Source organism: Phyllobates terribilis, unplaced genomic scaffold, assembly GCF_046119375.1.
Source record: "Phyllobates terribilis strain yellow unplaced genomic scaffold, ASM4611937v1 Scaffold_11__3_contigs__length_659146591, whole genome shotgun sequence".
Classification (NCBI taxonomy): Eukaryota; Metazoa; Chordata; class Amphibia; order Anura; family Dendrobatidae; genus Phyllobates; species Phyllobates terribilis.
Genome location: NW_027362771.1, coordinates 576,644,533 through 576,665,836, shown reverse-complemented (window position 1 = coordinate 576,665,836; position 21,304 = coordinate 576,644,533). Strand labels below are relative to the sequence as shown.

Sequence of the window (21,304 nt, the reverse complement as noted above, 5' to 3'; positions counted from 1 at the left end):
CCAACTTGACTTTATTTTTTTCTGGATTAAAGAATGGATCAGGGACATCCTCTCTAAAAATCATTTTTGCAGTCTTCCCTTCTAGCCATCAAGTCTTTTTGCCTCTCGAGGAAATATTAAAAACTCTCAGTGTGGGTAAAGGAATATCCTTCTCGAAGATTAAGAAGCCATTTTTCAGACCTTTTTGTACCTCATTTAAGAATTCATCAAGGTTTAAAAGGCGGTTTAAGGGAAAAAGACAATTCCTCTCCAGAAGAAACCTCCCTTTAAAGGAAGACAGTCTAATCAGAAAACCAACAAATTATGACGCCAAAGCTGCATTACCACCTGTGGGAGGAAGATTGTCAAAATTTTCTCCCGCCTGGTTCAGAACATCATCAGATGCTTGGGTTATCTCGATTATAAGGAGGGGTTACTCTCTAGAGCTGAATCAGTCTCCTCAAGACAGATTTCTTCTAAATACATGGCAAAATAAGGTAGTTTACCAGCTCATTCTAGAATTCGTACTCAAAGGGGCCCTGAAGCCTGTTCTGCTTCATTAACAATCCGAGGGGGTATATGTGGCGCCACTAAGAGTTCAGTCGCCACAGAGGTACTGCACCTCACCCAGAGGTGTGGTATCTCCTTCTCTCAGGTAAGGAGGGAGTGCTGACCGGAACCCCAACACCCACATTCAACACTACACTGCTCCAGGCCGGCTGAAAGGGCAAGATGCAATGTGTTTCCTGCTGAGCCCTGTCCCTGGCTGGAGTGGGGGGAACCCAAAGATAGGGGGAGCCAGTAGTGGGTGTGGGTGGAGGAAGTCGTTTAGGGGAGCACCATAGAAGGAGGTATTTAAAGGGAAGCCATTTTAGGGTAGCAGTTCAGTTCAGTGAAGAAGTGAGTGAGAACAGTCTGGGAGCAGAGTCTCCTTAGGAGCTCTGCTCCACAAGTGGGACCTAGTGCTAGAGGCCCAGGAGGGGAGCAGAGGAAGAAGGCTCCGTTCTATTGAAGGGATCCCAGGGGGTACGGCGAGTGCAGGACAGCACCCGTACACCCCGAATCTGTCAGAAGACAGAGGGATCGTAGCCTGCAAGAAGGGGACCGGCCCCTGGACCAGCCGTGTTACTCCAGGTCTCTGCTGGAAAAACCGGAGGCTTCTGGCTTATATAGTCCAGTTGCCGAAGCCTCATTCTAATCTTCGTGAGGATCAAGCAGGTCCGGCAACTCTAGTTAGACAGGAGGGACTTCAGAGCACCCGAGCGGGACTGAGAGTGGGGAAGCGCAGGGCAGGAGGGAGAAGACCCAGCGTGAAGACGGTCTAGAGAGAGGAACACAAGAAAGCGGGGTTCCGTCAGGTGCGCCTAAATTACCTGAGGAAGCGCTGAACCCCCGTTCTGGTGAGCGCAGCGTGACATGGGAGGCTGTAAGCTGGACAGTACAACCTGAGGAACTTAACAACTGTGAGTAAAGACTGCACCGCACTGCATCCGTCCATTATTTCAGCTGCGCCATCTTTCCCCCTGCACTACAACGCCCAGCGCAACCAACACAATCTACACTGCCCTGGAGCTAGCTCTTCCTGTGGAGAGCCACACCATCCCTGCTGCAGTAACATCAGCTCCAGAGGACTGCTCCGCAGCGGCGGCTCCCTTTGGCCACATTCCACAGGTGGCGTCACAAACTATTCCAAAACTCCATATAAACCCAAAACCCCTCTCTTTTAGTTGACCGCCCTGGGCCACGGACCGGGCCAGCCACCGTGATATCCCCCCCCACCAGCATCCATAGGCCCGGCTGCCGAGTACCCCATTGCCCCGGGGGCGCGTCATATACTCCAGAGTGTCCATCGTCCCAAAGCCCGGAGGGAAGTGGCAATTAATAATCGACCTTACCTATCTGAACCAATTTCTACAGAAGAATTCAAGATGGAAACTATTTGCTCGGTAGTTGCTAACCTTCAACAAAATGATTTCATGGCTACCTTAGACCTTCGTGATGCCTATCTTTACATACCTGTTCTTCCAGCCCACAGGAAGTATCTCAAGATGATGAAGAAAAGAAGTGTGACGCCTCTACTCAGAAAGCCCGTGTTTTACCCTTGGTGTTGGGGGACTCGGTGTCGGGCCCTGTGTTGAAGAGATGGGATGCAGCCGTGGCCCAGGCCCGACCCATGCTCAGGGCCGTCACATTAGAAAGAGATGGTGTGGGCTTGTCCGGATTGAGTGGCTGATTAACGACTACGCCACCTGTGGTGTCTGGTGAAGGGCCACCAGCGCCGCTGCAGTCCGCCGAGGGCCGGTGTTGTGGTGGCTAAAGTTATTACTGCTCCCCACAGGCGGAGCAAGGCCTCAGGGCAGGCAAACAGGATGAAGGGGGGTAGCAGTAGCATGGGAGAGTATGGGCACCGCGTCGCGTGGTATGGCGCGTAACGAACAGTCCGGAGGCCTTAGGGGTGAACTTCCAAAGCTTTACTCACTCAGAGATGTTAGCGGGAAGGCGACTCCCTGCTCCTCGCGGAGTTCTGCGGCCACCAGGGACGAGGGTCCAACTACCTCCGAGGAAGTCCAGTGTTCGGTAGCGACCCTGCACCAGATTGTTCCTGCACTACAGACTTCACCCTTTCCCGTCTGTGCGTGTTTGGATAGGCCGGGTCTCCCTCTGAGCTCCTCTCAGGTGTAGGGCTCGGGTGGCAATTCCTCTCCATCCGACGCCCGATGGGATCCTCAGGGCCTAACCGGGCTTTCCCGTCCTGGACGTAGAGTACGAGGTCGGGTATCGGGGGCCGGTACCCCTCTTGCAGCCGGAATCCCTCTGAATAGATCAGGTAGGCGAGGACAGGTGGTCTGTCCCGCTCCGTCTGCATCCTACCCGGGACCCATTTGCTAGGAAGCCACACTCTAAAGCTCCCGGGCTTTCTTGATCCTGGTCCTCGGCCTGGTTGAGACATTCCTTGTCTGCAACCTACCTCTCGTCCCATAGAACGGGGTACGAGGGCTGTGTCCCATGCCGGTGCAGGCCCACATAGGATCTGCGCTCCCGGAGGGAAGTCACATTACACACAGTAGTTTGACAGCACAGTGACAGCCGACAGACTAGCAAAAGCTAGACTAAAGACCGACCAAAGAGACAGAAAAGGACAGAAGGACCAAGATCAAAGATGGCATTCTATTAAATATGAAATCTAAAGTGTCACTATCTAGTTGTTCCTCCACCCACACCCACTAACTGGTTCCTACCACTTTGTGTTCCCCAGTCTCCCTGTAACCAGGGGAGCAGCACCTAGTGCATAATAGCTCCCTCTGGTGGAAATGTGGTGTTGGATGCAAAAGGTTAGTTCACCACCATCACACTGGCCTTACCTCAGAGGAGGAACACCACACTCCATTGAAGAAGTGCAGCATTCCTGTGGCGGTCGAACCCTCAGGGGCGCCACATTCCCCCCTGGTAAAACACAGCACGTCCGCGGGCTGCAAAGGAAGTAACACCCAGGAAATTTTCTTTTTATAATAACAAAACTATCATCCCTTTATGGGAGGCACATTTCTTAAACGTTGCATAACAAGGTATAAAAGTGTAAAAGTGCAAAAGTACAAAATTATAAAAGTATAAAACATAAATTAGGACAAGAGACTTTTGACAATGGCAGCAGACTGGTTAGAAGTAGCGACGGTCAGTTCAGTAGCAAGAGGGACCTGCCCTAAACCCTCTACGTGGGCCCTGGGGTGGCTGCAGGGCATGAAGATCCGGATTTGGACCTCCACAAAAGCCACTCCAGACAGGTTTTGCTTCTGAGGTCTGAGGTAGAAGAAGAGGCACGGTTTTACATAAAACCAATAGGAAGCACCTAAATAGATGCATAACTATATACAAACACAGTCCGCCGCCTGCCATAGTCCGCAGGGACCAAAGTCTCTGTAAAAAGGGGGAAAACATAAAATAGCAGCATTCAACTTAAAATTTAACAACAACAGCAGCCGGGGGCTGCCCTAGACCTCGGGCTCTCGTCTAGGAAAAGGCTCATTCCTTCCGACGGAGGCTAGCCGGTCACCTGAGGCTGAGGGCGGGGTGGCGTCGCTCCCGGACACTTTGTGGACGTCCAGGGCGTACCACCCACGCTCCCCCTGGTGGTGAGAGAAAGTCACTGTGTCGCCCGGGAGGAGGTTCCGACCGGGATGTCCCTTCTTGAGGCGCGGCTCAGTGTCCCGCCGGCTGACGAACACATCGTCCTGGAACAGGGGACACCGGATGAACCCCACCCCACCTCATGATGAAATCGGACGACTTGGCCTTCGTATCGGGGACTGGGACGGGTGGCCTCCTCCTGACGCGCCCGAGTCTTTGCAGCTTTGGTCCTGACCTCGAAGCGCTCGCAGCGCTGCTCCCGCCGACGTTGCTCCCATGCAAGCTGGAATATCTGATCGCTGGACCACTGGCTCCTCCTTCGCGCTTCAGACCGGGTCTCCCGAGGGAAGCACATTAGGTGGCCCCCCTGGTTTTCCCAGGCCCACTCCTCAGCCTCAGGCCAGGTTACTGCTGGTGTGGGTAGCGGGGTTAAAACGGGTTGCTGCGAGTCCTCTACAGATGCGGACCAGTCCGGGTTGGAGCCGGTAGTCTCCTCCACAGCTTCAGGCACCTCCGTATCAGGATTTGGGCGGCATCGCAGGTCCCCACCGATGGCTGCCGATTGCAGCTCAGGAGCTAACGCTTGCTCCCAGGTGACCGCGTGGGGAACTAAGTACTCCGCCATGAGGTCCAGAATAGTCTCAGTTGGCTCTGCAGCCGGGGCAGGGGTTGCACACTCACCCGCCGTGAGGTCACCCTCGACCTCTGTCACCAGGTCGACTCGTCGTGGAACCTCAACTCCTTGGCAGCGGTCCCGGATACGCAGCAGCATCTCTTCCCGCCACGCAGCCATCGCCGCCTCCTGGGCCTCTTTCTGCCTTCTTAGGAGTTCTGGAGCTTCTTGATGGAGAAATGCAATATCTCCCGGGGTCAACACGCTGCCGCCTTGCTCTCTGCCGGGTGAAGGGCCTGAACCGAGTTCAGTAGATGCGTGGTCTTCCTCCCCAGAGGCATCCATGTCTGCCTCCGTTGACTGCCAAGCTCCAACTGACATGGCCGCACCTTGTTGCTTTTCTCCTTCCTCCTCTTTCGGGGCGGTTCCTGGGCGGAATGCTGACAGGCCCGCCTTCGTTCAGCCCATCCAGTTTGATGGGCATTACCCCGCGGACAGTATCTGATGGAAGGGGCAGTCCACATTTTTGGCGCCAAGCGGGATCCCAGCCCACGATGGGAGGCGTTCAAAGACAGTCTTTTCACAGCATTATGGCGCCTGTTCTTCTTGGGCGGGCGCCATTTTAAGTGTAAAACAACAGTTCAAGGTGTAAGGCACACAGTACCCGATAGCAATGGGCACTCTTCTGCGTTGCTGCGGCCACGATATCCTGCCGACTACGCCAGGTTGTGACGCCTCTACTCAGAAAGCCCGTGTTTTACCCTGGGTGTTGGGGGACTCGGTGTCGGGCCCTGTGTTGAAGAGATGGGATGCAGTCGTGGCCCGGGCCCGACCCGTGCTTAGGGCCATCACATTAGAAAGAGATGGTGTGGGCTTGTTCGGGTTGAGTGGCTGATTAACGACTACGCCACCTGTGGTGTCTGGTGAAGGGCCACCAGCGCCGCTGCAGTCCGCCGAGGGCCGGTGTCGTGGCGGCTAAAGTTATTACTGCTCCCCACAGACGGAGCAAGGCCTCAGGGCAGGCAAACAGGATGAAGGGGGGTAGCAGTAGCGCGGGAGAGTATGGGCACCGCGTCGCGTGGTATGGCGCGTAATGAACAGTCCGGAGGCCTTAGGGGTGAACTTCCAAAGCTTTACTCACTCAGAGATGTTAGCGGGAAGGCGACTCCCTGCTCCTCGCGGAGTCCTGCGGCCACCAGGGACGAGGGTCCCACTACCTCCGAGGAAGTCCAGTGTTCGGTAGCGACCCTGCACCAGAGTGTTCCTGCACTACAGACTCCACCCTTTCCCATCTGTGCGTGTGTGGATAGGCCGGGTCTCCCTCTGAGCTCCTCTCAGGTGTAGGGCTCGGGTGGCAATTCCTCTCCATCCGACGCCCGATGAGATCCTCAGGGCCTAACCGGGCTTTCCCGTCATGGACGTAGAGTACGAGGTCGGGTATCGGGGGCCGGTACCCCTCTTGCAGCCGGAATCCCTCTGAATAGATCAGGTAGGCGAGGACAGGTGGCGTGCCCCGCTTCGTCTGCATCCTCCCCGGGACCCATTTGCTGGGAAGCCAAACTCTAAAGCTCCCGGGCCTTCTTGATCCTGGTCCTCGGCCGGGTTGAGATATTCCTTGTCTGCAACCTACCTCTTGTCCCATAGAACGGGGTACGAGGGCTGTGTCCCATGCCGCTGCAGGCCCACATAGGATCTGCGCTCCCGGAGGGAAGTCACATTACACACAGTAGTTTGACAGCACAGTGACAGCCGACAGACTAGCAAAGGCTAGACTAAAGACCGACCAAAGAGACAGAAAAGGACAGAAGGACCAAGATCAAAGATGGCATTCTATTAAATATGAAATCTAAAGTGTCACTATCTAGTTGTTCCTCCACCCACACCCACTAACTGGTTCCTACCACTTTGTGTTCCCCAGTCTCCCTGTAACCAGGGGAGCAGCACCTAGTGCATAATAGCTCCCTCTGGTGGAAATGTGGTGTTGGATGTAAAAGGCTAGGTCACCACCATCACACTGTTCTTACCTCAGAGGAGGGACACCACACTCCATTGAAGAAGTGCAGCATTCCTGTGGCGGTCGAACCCTCAGGGGCGCCAGAGCAGGCTCACCTTCTATATGTTAGGAGAATGGGTCTCCTTTATCTCCAGAAAACTCAGGCCTTTAGACAAGCTGAAAACTTGTTTCTCCAGTTTACAGGACCAAAAACAGGGAACAGAGCTAGCAAGGCGTCCTTGTCTAGGTGAATTAAGAATCTAATTCAGGACTGATATCTACAGAAAGGGCAAAATCCGCCGATAGGAGTTAGAGCCCATTCCACTCTGTCAGCCTCCGTTTTATGAGCTGAACTTGAGTAAGTACCTCTCGAGCAGATCTGCAGAGCTGCTACATGGTCATCCATGTCTACATTAGCTAAACACTACAGGTTGAACATCAGTTATCGGAGAGATTGGCCTTTGACTGAAACATTTTGGAGCAGTTAGTCCCTCCCTTTCTTTTTATTGCTTCTCATGTCCCACTGTGTGCTGCCGTAGGACGTCCAGGAAAGCTTAAAATTTATTTACTAGCATGTTAGGGAATAATAAACTCTCCAGAAATATTTTCAGCCTATATATAGAAAAAATCCGGGTAACTAAAATATAACTTTTACTTAGAATCTTTAAAAACTAGTAATTAAAATACGATAACACACCATTATGTGTGGACGAACAAGCTTGACATATATTGCACACCACCCTTACTTTGGTCCCAAACTAAGCAGCATTATTCTGCTGATTGCAGCAGCCAGGAAAGCTGGTAGATGAATTGCAAAGGCCCGCATGAGGACACAAGCAGGATCACAACTCCCCTGATGATTCTATATTTATGATGAAACGCGTTGGGAGATCCTGTGGAAGGTCTTACCCATGGTTGGCAGGAGGGGTATAAGGACCTAAGCGCAAGCCTGAAGAGAGCAATTCTTGGGTGAGACCGTTCCTTTACTTTGATAAGGCAATGGCCTGAGTGCAGAGACAAATGAAGGCACTCAATGTTATAAATGATCCAGGACAGGGTTTCAGTGGAGTGGAGTAGAAAAGATGAGCTCCACCATTTGTATACTGTCTAAGAGATCTATAGAACACATGTACATAGTGCTGCATAATACACACAGCTGATTCAGGATAGTCTCTATGGGTATAGGCAGCTTAGTAGGAGGGGAATGATTGTCCCCTTTTCTTACAAAGTATAAATAAACCACTTTGTGTTGCTTTAGTAATGAATGTGACATTTTCCTATCTTGGGCAGAAAAGCAACTGTGTTTTCTCCACTTAGTTTTACACACCTTTTGAAATAGCTTTGGGACCAAAGTAAGGGTGGTGTGCAATATATGTCAAGCTTGTTCGTGCACAGATAATGGTATATAATTGTATTTTAATTACTAGTTTTTAACCCCTTTACAGCCTGTGCCATATTTGTACTCACAAGGCTGTAACCCCCGGTTCAGTGTAAGAATCAGCTGACATGTGCCCGCAACAGCCGCAGGTGGAATTGCGATCCATCCGCGGCTGTTAACATGTTAAATGCCGCTGTCAATCTCTGACAGCGGCATTTAACATCGCCACGCCGGAAGCGCGTCACTTACCCCACCAATCGGTGACCCCGTCATGTGATCACGGGTCACCAATGCGTGGGCAATGATAACCCTGGGTCTGCAGCAGACCCCAGTGGTTGTCATGTGCAGATCGCTATGAGCGCCACCTAGTGGTCAGTGCTCATAGCACAGGACCATTTTTGCTGCATAGAGTTGATCTGTTGATCATCTCTATGTAGCAGAGGCGATCAGACAAGTGCTGCTTCTAGTCTCCTATGAAGACTATAGAAGCATGCAAAAAGTGAAAAAAAATGTTTTTAAAAATATTAAAAAAATTAAAAAAATATAAAAGTTTAAATCTCCCCCCTTTCGCCCCATTCAAAATAAAATACCCCCCCCCACATACACTTATTTGGTATCGCCGCATTCAGAATCGCCCGATCTATCAATATAAAAAAAGGACTAATCCAATCAGTAAACGGCATAACGAGAAAAAAATTCTAAATGCCAGAATTATGTTTTTTGGTCACCACAACATTGCAATAAAATGCAATAACTGAGGATCAAAACATTGGATCTACCCCAAAATGGTATCAATAAAAACTTCAGCTTGGCACGCAAAAATAAGCCCTCATCCAGCCCCAGAGCCCGAAAAATAGAGACGCTACGGGTCTTGGAAAATGGCGCCATTTTTTTATTTTTATTTTATTTTTAGCAAACTTTGTAATTTTTTTTCACCACTTAAAAAATAACCTATACATGTTTGGTGTCTACGAACTCGTAATGACCTGGAGAATAATAATGGCAGGTTAGTTTTAGCATTCATTGAACATGTAAAAAAAAACAAAACATCTGTGGTATCGCACTTTTTTTGCAATTTTACCGCACTTGGAATTTTTTTCCCGTTTTCCCGTACACAATATGGTAAAACTAGTAATGGCGTTGAAAAGTACAACTCATTCCGCAAAAAATAAGCCCTCACACCACCATATTGACCAAAAAATAAAAACAATATGGCTCTCGGAACAAGGGGAGCAAAAAACGAAAATGCAAAAACAGAAAATCCCAGGGTTGCAAAAGGGTTAAAGATTCTAAGTAAAAGTTATATTATAGTTACCTGGATTTTTGTTAAAATTAATTTACCTGTAATTTTCATTTCCTGGAGTCCATAGGCAGCGCAGACTTCCCTCCCTTTAATACATTTTTCTTTCCTGCATATGACGCGCCCCCTGGGCCGTGTGTGGGGGAATACCCGGAGCCGGGTCTCTGTGTAACGCTAGGGGTTGTAGTCTCCGTGGAGGCGACCCGGTCCCGTGGCTCAGGGTGGTCAAACCAGTGGCGGATCTGTTTCTTTTGTTTTGTAATGTTTATGACGCGCCCCTGGGCCTGTGTCGTGCTGCGTTGCGCATGCGGGAGCTTACCCGGAGCCGGATCTCTTGAGGGTTGTAGTCTCGTGGCGGTGATCCGGTCCGTGCCCAGGGAGTCAGACTAAGTGGCGCTGTATTAGCGGTAGATGTTGGACGACTACGCCACCCGTTGAGTACAGCTAAGGAGCTGCTGCTGCAGGGCAGACCGCTGAGGCCGGTGGTAGGATTGTGCAGCGTGATAGTATAACCCCCAACGGGAGGGGTATGGCCTCAGGGCAGCCGACGTGGATGATGGGGGTAGCAGGAACCACTCAGAGACGGTACGGTGTAGTTCAGGGTCTTTACTGGTGACAACGATAGACCCTCCCGGAGTACTGGCTAGCGATTGGGGCCTGGTCAGTCCTTGAGCAGATGGGATCTCCCCTGGCCAGGCGGAGTTGTAGGCCTCCCAAACTAACGATACTCTTCTGGCTACCTTGCTAGAAGCGGGTATAAGTAGCCCACGTCCCTGAGTGTACCGTGTGGTGCTCACCCGTATGGCCGGTGACTCGGGGCCTTCTAGTAGCTTCCGCTCCACGACGGCGGTGCTGGTCCCACGCGTGTGACCGTGCCTTCGGGTTTATGGGCCAGAGGACCTGCAATCCCCTGCCGGTCGGTTTCTGCTGCTGGATAGGAGTTAGTCCCCACAGCCTCGGACTCCGGGTCCGGTGATAACTTCTCAGTCAGGGCGAGCTCTGCAGCTGCCAGCCCCTGACTCCTTGTAGCACTGCTCCCACAGAGCTCCTGATGTTCTTTCCTATATCTGCTTCTCTTCTCTGTCTCTACTTCTTCTCTACTCACTAACCCTGCCTCAGCCCTAGGTTTATATAGGGGAAGTCCTTCCCCTCCCAGGACTGGGCAGGAGGTGTCGCATGCACAGGATCCCTGACCAAGAGACCTCCCACCTGCTCTCAGACATAACATTGCCGTTACTGTGGAAACCAGACCCCTGGGGTGCCACATTCCCCCCTAGTGAAATTTAGTACTCCGGGACTAAACATATTTTTAGAAAAACATAACAAGGTATAAACAATAATAATACAATAAGAAAAACACATAAAGATGGTTACGGCGTGTCCGCAACCGGGTGCAGTCTTTGAAGAAAAGCAAGGTGTCCATTTCACCAAAACAGGGAGACGTAACCAGGTAGGGGTCTGTCCTGCCCCGAGTCCTTAACAGTCTTTAGTCCGTCCTGGGTTACGCTCCAACTATACACAAAGGATTCCCGGTAAATCCACCAAGGACTCCTATAAATAACTAGAAACACATAATTATACACAAGCAACAAGAAAAACAGGTAACCACAAATAAAACAATTTATACACTTCAAATCCTCCAACGTGCGGGTAACTGGCCTCTAGTGGCCCTAGTGGACCTACGGAGCTGACTGTCTAGCCCTGAACTACAGGGTGTAGGAGCTGTCAAGGGTAAACTGGGCAGCTGTCTACCGGCTCTTTGACTCACTAGGGGTACGGCAGGCTCACTATAAGCAGAGGGTTGATCCTCCTGTTCTGCTTGTGTGGAGTCTTCTGCCTCCTGGACCGGCTGCTCTTCCAGCTCTACCTGTTGCTCCGTAGGCACTTGGGATGCTGGTTGGAGGAACGTGAGGACGGGTACCACAACTGCACCATTGACTTGAGTCCAGGACCGAGGGAAGTCTCCGAGCACAGTACTAACCATATCTTCCCTTTCCTCTACGGGTCGATGGTCTTCTTGTTCCTCTTCAGGGTTCCGTAGCTGTTCAGGACACTTCTTCAGGTGATCCCGGGATACAATGGCTATGGTCTCCCCTCCGTCTTTACTGATGGTACAGACTTTCGGGTTCTCGTGGCTTGAGGGCAGTACGGTGTACGGGTCCTTCTCCCACTGGTCGTCCAACTTGTGGAGCCGTCTTTTCCTCTTCAAGACCTGCTCTCCGGGTACCAGGGGAACAGCGGGAGCATACTGGTTGTAAGTTTTCTCTTGTCTTTCCCTAGCCTGACAGAGACTTCGCTCCACGCTCTCCTGTACTTTCCGGTACTGCCGCTGCCTCTCTGTGTCCCAGTCTGTTTCTGGTGAAGTGTCCTCGGGTGTCAGGACTCCCATTTCCAGGTCAACAGGTAACTTACCAGGTCTCGCCCTCATTAGGTAAGCCGGGGTACAGTTGGTGGAACCTACCGGGATGTGGTTGTATAGGTCCACTAGATCGGGCAGCTTCTCAGGCCACAGACTGCGTTCTTCCAGGGGCAACGTTTTCAGGAGATCCATTACCACCTGGTTCAATTTCTCACAAAGTCCATTAGTTTGCGGATGATAGGGTGTCGTCCTTATCTTCCGGCAGCCATACAGATTGCAGAATTCCCGGAAGACCTCCGCTTCAAAGGCAGGTCCCTGGTCCGTCAGCACTTGGTCCGGGTACCCGTGTGGACGGCAGAAGTGCTGCTGGAAGGCTCTAGCTGCTGTTTGAGCCGTTAAGTCCTTAACGGGGACGACAACCAAGAACCGGGAGTAATGATCCACAATGGTTAACGCGTAGATGTAGCCACTTCTGCTTGGGGTCAGTTTTACATGATCCAAGGCTACCAGTTCCAACGGCTGCCGGGTGACGATGGACTGCAGGGGAGTCTTCTGGCTGGCACGGTCCTTCCTTCTTAGGTTGCACGGGCCACAGTCTCTGCACCACCTCTCGATGGTTCCCCTCATGCCTACCCAGTGGAACCGCCCACGCAGCAGGAACTCCAGCTTCTTCCATCCGAAGTGTCCAGCCCCGTCGTGGTATGCTTCCATCACCATGGCTGCGTCTCTCCGTGGCACCACTACTTGCCAGATTAGTTCATGCGTCCGGGAGTTAACCATTCTGCGGCACAACTTCCCCTTGTAAAGGAACAGTCGACTCTTCTCAGCCCACAGTTGCTTGGCTTCCTCCGGAGCGTCTGGGTCAAGGCGAGCCTCTGGCCGAGTCAGCATCTCCTTCACCAGCCGGACGGCAGGGTCACTGTCTTGCGTTTCCTCCCAGTTGTAGTGAGGCAAGGGGTTAAACGTAGCGGCTTGCTTACTCCTTACCCGATGGGAATACTGGATAGTCCCATGACGGTGGAACGCGGGGAGTTCGACTTCTTCCAGTCCCTCTGGATCTTCTCCTACGTCCGGTAGGTTTGGCATCCTGGACAGGGCGTCCGCGTTGGTATTGGAGCGTCCTGCCCGGTATTTGATTGTGAACTCGTAGTTGGACAGACGGGCCATCCATCTCTGCTCTAGGGCACCGAGTCTTGCAGTGTCCAGGTGTGTCAACGGGTTGTTATCCGTGTACACGGTGAACCGGGAAGAAGCGAGGTAGTGCTTAAAGCGTTCGGTGACTGCCCACACCACTGCCAGGAACTCTAGCTTAAATGAGCTATAATTCTCAGGGTTTCTTTCGGTGGGTCGCAGTTTTCGGCTGGCGTAAGCGATTACTCGTTCTTTCCCCTGCTGGATCTGGGACAGCACGGCTCCTAGCCCGCTGTTACTTGCGTCGGTGTAGAGGATAAAGGGCTGGCTGTAATCAGGGTACGCCAGGATTTCATCCCCCGTGAGGGCCATCTTCAGCTGGCGGAAGGACTCTTCTTCTAACTTCTCCCATCTGAAGGATGGCTTCTGGTTCTTGGCCTTCCGGGACTGGCCTATCAGGAGGTCCTGCATAGGAGCTGCCTTTTTGGTGAAACCGGGGATGAATCTGCGGTAATAGCCTACCAACCCGAGGAACTGCCGCACTTCCTTTACACTGGAGGGACTTGGCCATTCCTTAATTGCGGTGATCTTATCAGGGTCGGGAGCCACTCCATCAGCGCTCACCATGTGTCCCAGGTACTGCACCTTTGGTTTCAGGAGGTGACACTTGGAGGGTTTCACCTTTAGGCCGTAGCTTGCCAGAGCTTCGAACACTTCCGCCAGGTGTTTCAGGTGGTCCTCATACGTCTTGGAATATACGATGACATCGTCCAGGTACAACAGGACCGTCTCAAAGTTTCTGTGGCCCAGACAACACTCCATTAATCGTTGGAAGGTTCCTGGTGCATTGCAGAGTCCGAACGGCATGCAGGTAAACTTGCTAAGTCCCATCGGGGTGGTGAATGCGGTCTTTTCCCGGTCCGCCTCTGCTACAGGAACCTGCCAGTACCCACTAGTGAGATCCAAGGTAGAGAAGAAGTTAGCAGATCTTAAAGCAGCCAAAGACTCCTCTATCCTTGGTAAGGGGTACGCATCCTTGTGTGTGATACGGTTGATTTTCCGGTAATCTACACACATCCTCATGGTGTTGTCTTTCTTTTTGACTAAGACTAGTGGAGCTGCCCAGGGGCTACAGCTATCCCTGATCACCCCAGCCTCCTTCATGTCTCTAAGCATCCCCTTGGCGTGTTGGTAGTGTGCAGGGGGTACGGGTCGATACCTCTCTTTTATGGGAGGATGGTCTCCCGTGGGGATGTGGTGTTCTACCCCCTTGACTCGCCCGAAGTCTAACGGGTGTTTACTAAACACTCTCTCGTACTCTTGCACCACCTGATAGACTCCCTGTTTCTGGTGTGAGGGAGTGGAGTCAGTACCCAAATGTAGTTGCTGACACCAGTCCTCCATTGTTTTCTGAGAGCCGTTACCTTCCTCCGGGGAAGATGGAGGCAAGGGTTCTATGGACTGTATGGAATCTTGATTGATGGTATACAATTTGGCTAGCGTGGCATACCGGGGCAGGTACACTTCCCTCTTCCCGATATTTATTATGCGAACGGGCACCCTCCCATGGCGTACATTGACCACCCCCCGTGCTGTCAAAATGGTGGGCCTACTGTCTGAGTAAACTGGTTCTACCATTGCCTGGTAATCTTTACCTCTCAGACCAATAGCTGCCCGGCACCAAATCATCATTTCACTTTTCGGGGGCATGGCAATAGGGAAAGGGTCACACATTCGCACGCTACCAATCTCACCACCGGAGAGTTCTAGCTGTTGCCGTCGCATCAGTGCCCGGATCTCTTTCTGGAGCACTCACTGCTGGCCGGAGCTGGCGTTCTTGGCAACCTGCTGTAAAAGGAAAATCACCTCTGCAAGACAATTTTCAATTACATTAGTTCCTAGAGTTATCTTTGGGTGACTCTCGTGTTTGTCAATGTCTACAATGATCAGTCCCTGTGCTGCCAGTTCGACTCTACCGATTTTAATGGTCACCTCTTTAAATCCAATCTGTGGCACGGGCTGACCATTGCTGGCGATGATACTCAAGTCGTCGTCAGGGTAGCGGGTGATATCCGAGTCATTCCAGTACTGCTTGAAGAGCACGTACGGGATGGTGGTGACCTGTGACCCGGTGTCCAGTAGGGCACTCATAGGAATGCCATCCAGTACCACGGGTAAGACTGGACGTCCTCCCACATATTTGTCGCGCCAGTTCGATGGGCCTGGTGATCTTTTTCCTGGGGGTTGGCCCTCTACCCCAGGTTGTGCCAGTTTAAAGGACCGTACCTTGCCATATGTCCGGGTTGATTGCAGCGGCGGCAGATGGGTCGTCCGTCCTCGTTGTATCGGTCGCTGGGTCTTCCTCTGGCCGGTGGGGTCCTCCTTGGTCGACGCCACGGGATGTCCTCCGGTCCGGATGCCAGCTGGATCTTCCCTGGAGTGGAAACCTGTAAAGACTGCACAGTTCGGGTTAGCGCAGCAACGCTTTTAGCTAGCTCTTGGACCTGATGGTGCAGGTCTGGAGCCGGGTCATTGTTCAAAGCCTGCGCATCAGCTCCCACAGGCCCTGCCGACAAGGGCGCCGCCTCCTGGTGGTAAGTGGTAGTGGGGCGTCTGGGGGTCACAACGCCACCTGGTGCCGGTTCTCGAAGCACCCGGATGGCTCTGTCCTTGAACTGTGCAAATCCCAGATGAGGGTCCTGTAAGGCCATTGCCCGCAACTGGGTTCGGTGGGCATTGCAATATAAATCCTCTATAAATTGTTCAGTCAACAGCCTGTCCTCGTCTCCCACGCCGTCAGGGTCGGTCTGCTTAATGGCTCTCAGGGCCTCTTGTAGGTTCAGGGCATAGTCCCTTATACTCTCATGTGCCCGCTGTTTGCACCCGTAGAATCTAAGCTTGATCTCGGCTGAGGTGCGGGTATCAAAGGTGTCCCTCAGCCGGGTTAGTATCCCTGCGACAGTCCTCCCCCCAGGTGGCCAGGACTTTACCTCCCTTTGGGCTGCTCCGGTTAATTGGGCCACCAGGATGCTCACTTTTTGCTCCTCTGTGAGGGGGTACACCTGGAAGAGGCTATCCAGCTTTTCTCTAAAGTCATGCAGGGCATGTGACTCCCCTGAGTACTGGGGTAGCCAGGCTGCCCCCGGGATATAGGGCATGGTGAAAGGCATGACCGCAACAGCGGTGGCGCTGGCGGGGGTTGAAGCGGTGAAGCTCTCCTCCGTATCCGACATCCTTCTCCCCCCTAGTGGACCGTGGCCTACCTTGCGATGATCCTCTTCCGTAGGCCGCGGCTCCGCAGTGGATCGTCAGGGTTGAGGACCTTCCGTCGCGCTCCTGTGACGTCGGCGTCTGCTGGGCTCCTTCCAGGACCTTACGCAACGTCCGGACGTGAGGCGGGGCTTCAGTTCTCGCGCGCTTTCGGAGTCCACGCCCCTCTTCTTCCCGCGCGGCGTCCTCAAGATGGCGTCCAATGGCGGGAAAACTCCACGTATGGCGGGAAGAAGCGGAAGATGGCGCCGGATGGCGGGAATCTTCACCACAGGTAAGTTTGAACAGTCTTTTTCAGGCACGCAGTACCCGGTGGTTGCGGGCACGAAATCCTGCCGACTACGCCAAAAGTTGACGCGCCCCTGGGCCTGTGTCGCGCTGCGTTGCGCATGCGGGAGCTTACCCGGAGCCGGATCTCTTGAGGGTTGTAGTCTCGTGGCGGTGATCCGGTCCGTGCCCAGGGAGTCAGACTAAGTGGCGCTGTATTAGCGGTAGATGTTGGACGACTACGCCACCCGTTGAGTACAGCTAAGGAGCTGCTGCTGCAGGGCAGACCGCTGAGGCCGGTGGTAGGATTGTGCAGCGTGATAGTATAACCCCCAACGGGAGGGGTATGGCCTCAGGGCAGCCGACGTGGATGATGGGGGTAGCAGGAACCACTCAGAGACGGTACGGTGTAGTTCAGGGTCTTTACTGGTGACAACGATAGACCCTCCCGGAGTACTGGCTAGCGATTGGGGCCTGGTCAGTCCTTGAGCAGATGGGATCTCCCCTGGCCAGGCGGAGTTGTAGGCCTCCCAAACTAACGATACTCTTCTGGCTACCTTGCTAGAAGCGGGTATAAGTAGCCCACGTCCCTGAGTGTACCGTGTGGTGCTCACCCGTATGGCCGGTGACTCGGGGCCTTCTAGTAGCTTCCGCTCCACGACGGCGGTGCTGGTCCCACGCGTGTGACCGTGCCTTCGGGTTTCTGGGCCAGAGGACCTGCAATCCCCTGCCGGTCGGTTTCTGCTGCTGGATAGGAGTTAGTCCCCACAGCCTCGGACTCCGGGTCCGCTGATAACTTCTCAGTCAGGGCGAGCTCTGCAGCTGCCAGCCCCTGACTCCTTGTAGCACTGCTCCCACAGAGCTCCTGATGTTCTTTCCTATATCTGCTTCTCTTCTCTGTCTCTACTTCTTCTCTACTCACTAACCCTGCCTCAGCCCTAGGTTTATATAGGGGAAGTCCTTCCCCTCCCAGGACTGGGCAGGAGGTGTCGCATGCACAGGATCCCTGACCAAGAGACCTCCCACCTGCTCTCAGACATAACATTGCCGTTACTGTGGAAACCAGACCCCTGGGGTGCCACATTTAAATGTCCGACTACGCCACCCGTGGATTACGGTCACTGAGAACCGCCACTGCGGGGCAGACCGCTGAGGCTGATGTTGTTTGCGCAGCAGAGGGTAGTATAACTCCCCACGGGAGGAGTATAGCCTCAGGGCAGTGAGTGCAGATGGTGGGGGTGATGGTGCGTGGGAGCAACAGTAATGACTCAGAGTCCAGTGATGCTGTCCAGGGTCTTTACTCACAGTTTTACACTCCAAGCCACTTCTGCAGGTAATAGCTGCCCACGTCGTACTGTGCTCACCAGATGAGGGGCTCGGCCAACTCCCAGGTACCTTTGGAATGCTTTTCAGGACCCCCTTCGTGTGTCCTTTCTCTGGCCTGTCGTACCCCACAATTGACCACATTTCTGTCCAGCTGCCTCGGGCCTTGGCGGGCAAACGTATGTTCCGTTTCCCTGGGCCCTATATGGTGCCTTCCTAACAGGTGTAGTGAGGGGCCGTAACACGTGCAATGCCACGTCCTCCGGTTACTAGCTGAGGGTAGTTGCTCTCCTCCACTAGATAAGTGATCCGGTTCCCTTTCTTGGCCTGACCCCCCTACTCTGGTAGTGGCGGGCGTAGGGTGGCGACTGGCCGGTCCGCACCCCTGGGGTCCCTTCACTCCACTCCTGGAGCCTCCTCCGTTCCTCTCCTTTCTTCTCCTCCAGGCCCAGACCTTGTGACTTGGCCTGCCCGCGGAGCAGATCCCGTACAGAGCCCCTGCTCCCAGTCTTCTTCTCTCTCTTTTTCTACACTGACTCCAAGATGGTGCCCACCTTATATACTCCTACTTTTCAGTGCACCCAGAATCTACTCTCCCCACCCACACACTACTGGGTTCCCCCTTTCTAGGTGTTCCCTCCCCCCACTCCAGCCAGGGACAGGGGCAGTTGTGCTCACTCTTGGGAGCATTGTCGCCCTGCCCCCCGGAAATGTGGTGTAGTGCATGTGGGTGTTAGGGTCCTGAGCCACACTCCATCCTTGCCTGGAAGTGAGATATCACACCTCTGGGTGAGATGCAATACCTCTGTAGCGACCGAACCCTTGGGGCGCTACACATACATATATACGGTGTCCTCGGGTTGTCTGTCTTCTTTTATTGTGTGCAGGGCACCTGGGTTCATTAGGCCAATTTGCATGTTTTATTTATTACTGCTGTGTAACATGTCTTCTGTTTCTAAGTAGGGAGCTAACAAGTTAACCCATTGTGTGCTGCCTACGGACTCCAGGAAATTAAAATTTCAGGTAAATAAATTTCAAGCTATTTACCATCTCTGCACTTTGACATCACTAATTATTTATTTGTTTTATTCACTTATATAGCGCCATTAATTTCCCAGCGCTTTACATACATTATCGGCACTGTCCTCATTGGGGCTCACAATCTAGTTTCCCTATCAGTCTTTGGAGAGTGGGAGGAAACCAGAGAACCTGGAGGAAACCCACATAAACACGGGGAGAACATACAAACTGCTTGCAGATGCTGTCCTTGGTGGGATTTAAACCCAGCACCCCAGTGCTAACCACTGAGCCAGGCGGCAGTGCTAACCACTTGATTATCCCTATACTGTGACATCACTGTGTTTATTATCCCTGTACTATGACATCGCTTTGTTTATAATCTCTATACTGTGACACTGTTCTACATATTTTCAAAAGTTGTCAGGTTCAGTTATTAAATGAGCCATTTCTCAATGAGTTTTACCTCCTAAATTCAAATCTGACAATGAAAATTTTTAGTTGGCTCTTGTTTTAATGATATGAAAGCGTTTTCCTGAATTAGGTCCTCATTCAGTGACAACTGTTTTTTGCTTGTCTCTTGTACTCCTGCATTGGATTATCTTTTACAATTGTCCAACAGTAATCTGCAAGCATTGATGGATTCCATGTTTCTTGATGTTGTGGCACCCTGCTACCACAGGTGCCACAGGACCCAAAAGGGTGCATGGATGGACTTCTCCACAAGAGGCCCTCATTACATAACAGACACCTCCACCCTTCCACCTCATACCACCGGAGGGAGCCCTGTTAGGGATATATATACTGGAGGGTGGAGTTAGGTAAGCAGAGTGTGCTGGCACTGAGACCAGTGAAGAAGCAGCACGTGAGCTGCTGTGTTGAGGGCCCCGAGTGTGGCCGAGGCAAGGAGAGGAGAGTGAGAGAAGTTAAGGGGGCAGAGGAGCATCTGAAGCTCACCCCAGGACACAAGCCGGACACCGGGTCCGCGCTTACAGGGTCTTCCACATCCAGTAGGGACAACCGGCATACTAGGAGGATTCCAGACCCCTGGTCAACCTGAAGCTACTGTAGCATCGGCGTCCCTGCCTCCTGCTAGGCAGGGACGCTGTTCCCCTCACCTCTCCGCTCCGTGCCCGACGTTTTCCTCCCGCTCTGCTGGCAGCGCGCGTTGCTTCCCGGCCACTGCGCTTAGGGCGCGCGCGCGCGCTCCCCCTCTCTTAAAGGGGCCGCGCGCGCCATCCTAAGGAGTCCCCGGCCAATGGCCGGAGGACCTCACCATATATAAGGCACCTCCTCCAAAATGGAGGTACCCGAGCAATGTTGTTGCATAGCCTATCACTCTGCTTCAGCCCTCAGGTCCCGTAACCAGATACCTGCCAGTTACCTGCCAGAATCCTGCTTGATACCTGCCTGATACTTGTCTATCTGCTTACATTCCTGCGGTCCGACAGTCTGCCTACCAGCCCTGCCAGTCTGTCTACGGATCTGTTTGCCCGCTCACCTGGGAGCGTCCGCCTGCTACCTGCCTGCTAGCCTACCTGGAGGCTCTGCCGTCACGTGCTGTGACCACCTGCCTGTCCAGAGACTCTTACCCGCTCACCTGGGAGCATCCACCTGCTATCTGCCTGCTAGCCTACCTGGAGGCTCTGCCGTCACGTGCTGTGACCACCTGCCTGTCCAGAGACTCTTGCTCGCTCACCTGGGAGCGTCCACCTGCTATCTGCCTGTTAGCCTACCTAGAGGCTCAGCCGTCACTTGCTGTGACCACCTGCCTGTCCAGAGACTCTTGCTCGCTCACCTGGGAGCGTCCACCTGCTACCTGCCTGCTAGCCTATCTGGAGGCTTAGCCGTCACTTGCTGTGACCACCTGCCTGTCCAGAGACTCTTGCCCGCTCACCTGGGAGCGTCCAACTGCTACCCGCCTGCTAGCCTGTCTGGAGGCTTAGCCGTCACTTGCCGTGACCACCCGCCTGTCAAGAGACTGTCCCCGTCACTTGCCGTGACCTCCTGCCCTTCTACCCAGAGACTGTCCCCGTCACTTGCCGTGACCTCCTGCCCTTCTACCCAGAGACTGTCCCCGTCACTAGCCATGACTACCTGCCCGCCCTCCCTGGGAGCCACCCGCTTCCTTACAAGGACTGCCCCTTTGTATAGTTGCTCAGAGGTTCCACCTCCCAGACCCGTTACAGCTACCATCATTTTATAGAACTAGGAACCACGAAGGCCCCAGTGTCCAGGGATAGTGGTAGCCGGAGAAAAGTTCTATTACCAAGCAGACAGGTGAGAGAGTGAAACAGCATAGAAGCTAGGCCTAGTTCCAGGCTGGCCAGGAGCTTAGAGAGAGGAAGAAACGGATCAGGAGGCCTACTACCCGCTCATTGGGGAGAGTCCAGAAGTGCACCCTTCCTACTAAGCACCCTGGACCATACCTGCCGTTACACCAGTAAAGGTACTGAAGCGAATCCCCTGTGTGCGTGTCCATCATTCCTCCTGACCCGACCGGGCCACCTCTCACCTGCATCCCTTTCATCAACCCTGCCCCGGGGACC

At 53.2% G+C, this 21,304-nt stretch overlaps 1 long non-coding RNA gene across 1 annotated transcript in view; it reads left to right on the top strand.

The window, feature by feature from the left end:
- Positions 1 to 20,239, top strand: part of LOC141165346 (uncharacterized) — a 36,291-nt gene extending 16,052 nt beyond the window's left edge. The window contains exons 2-3 of the long non-coding RNA XR_012251147.1: positions 18,699 to 18,761; positions 20,207 to 20,239. This is a non-coding gene — a long non-coding RNA (uncharacterized lncRNA). The remainder of the gene's footprint in view (positions 1 to 18,698; positions 18,762 to 20,206) is intronic.
- Positions 20,240 to 21,304: the final 1,065 nt, after the last annotated feature.